This window comes from Theobroma umbraticum, unplaced genomic scaffold (assembly GCF_002168275.2).
Source record: "Theobroma umbraticum cultivar Fairchild unplaced genomic scaffold, ASM216827v3 scaffold_228.0, whole genome shotgun sequence".
NCBI classification, from domain to species: domain Eukaryota; kingdom Viridiplantae; phylum Streptophyta; class Magnoliopsida; order Malvales; family Malvaceae; genus Theobroma; species Theobroma umbraticum.
Window position 1 is genome coordinate 2,773,316 of NW_018397274.1, and position 1,228 is coordinate 2,774,543.

The following is a 1,228-nucleotide window of genomic DNA, read 5'->3' on the forward strand; positions in this document are numbered from 1 at the left end:
TTGAATGAGTTACATGTATTAGTTTGAATTTAAGGAACTAGTTTTTTTTTTTTGAAAAAAAGGAAAAAGAAAACCTCCCTAAAAAGACTGAAACAATTTTTTGCTTTTAAAAAAGGAATGTACAATGTCTACAATACCTCTGATACTGATATGTGAAACATGTAGAAAAATTATAATTGGACATGCGAACAAGGCTTATGTAAGGTGAAGTGTGCTATTTTGATGTTTTTCTTGTAGTTTTATGATGAAATGGTTTGGCCTTAAGATTTGTTTATATTTCTAGAAATGACTTAAAATTGGTTCATGTAGGAGAATAAAGATGATGATGCTTTGGCCTTAAACAAACTAATCTCCTTGACTATTTTTCAATTTACCTTTCATGAATATCAAGTTAAGTTTTGAAAAAAAGGATCATCTTCTTCTTCATCTTCTGCCATTGTTTATTTTAGTTTATTCTAACGTCTAGTCTTAAGACAAAAAGAGGAGTCAATACCCAGTGTAATGTAATCGATGGATCCATATAACATATTTGCAGTAGAATTTCCCATGTTCTCAATAGCCCTAGCTCCTACTGTCATAACCAGCTTGACAATCCCAAAGTCCGAAACAAGTGTTGTCATGTCATCATTTAGAAGAACATTGCTGGGCTTTAGATCGCAGTGTATGCCTGTAACTACAGAATGGTGATGCAGATAGGCCATCCCTTCAACAATGTCACTGCAAATGCTCACTCTTTAAATTAGACTTAAATCTGAAGAGCTTGAAGCTAAACCTGACTTAGAATGTGGATAGAGATGGCTTTTTAAGCTTCCATTAGCCATATAAGGAAAAACCAAAGCCTTGAAATCAGGTAAACTACATGCTGTTATAATCCGAATGAGGTTTGTATGAATAATCCTCTTCAGAACTTGACATTCTCTATTGAAACTTTTGGTTGAATTTCCAGTTTGCAAATGTAACACCTTTACAGTAATGCTTATCCCATCTTGAAGAACTCCTCTGTAAGCACATCCATAGCTACCTATTCCAATGAATTTGTGGTCATCAAATCCTTTAGTGGCCTCTGACAGTTCCCTATTAGTGATTCTAGGGAAGTGCATCATTTTTGGTGTGGTGGCTTTCTTGATCTTTCAGTTTCCTTGAAGAAACCATTAGTTAATACTACTAGGAATTTTGAGAATATAGTGCCTCGAAAAGCAAATGTATTCTCATGCTTAATTTCATTAAA

At 33.9% G+C, this 1,228-nt stretch overlaps 1 pseudogene; it reads right to left on the bottom strand.

Annotated features, from left to right (window-relative positions):
* Positions 1-455: 455 nt before the first annotated feature.
* LOC149526421 (putative leucine-rich repeat receptor-like serine/threonine-protein kinase At2g24130 pseudogene) lies at positions 456-1,103 on the bottom strand (annotated as a pseudogene).
* Between the last annotated feature and the right edge of the window lie 125 nt (positions 1,104-1,228).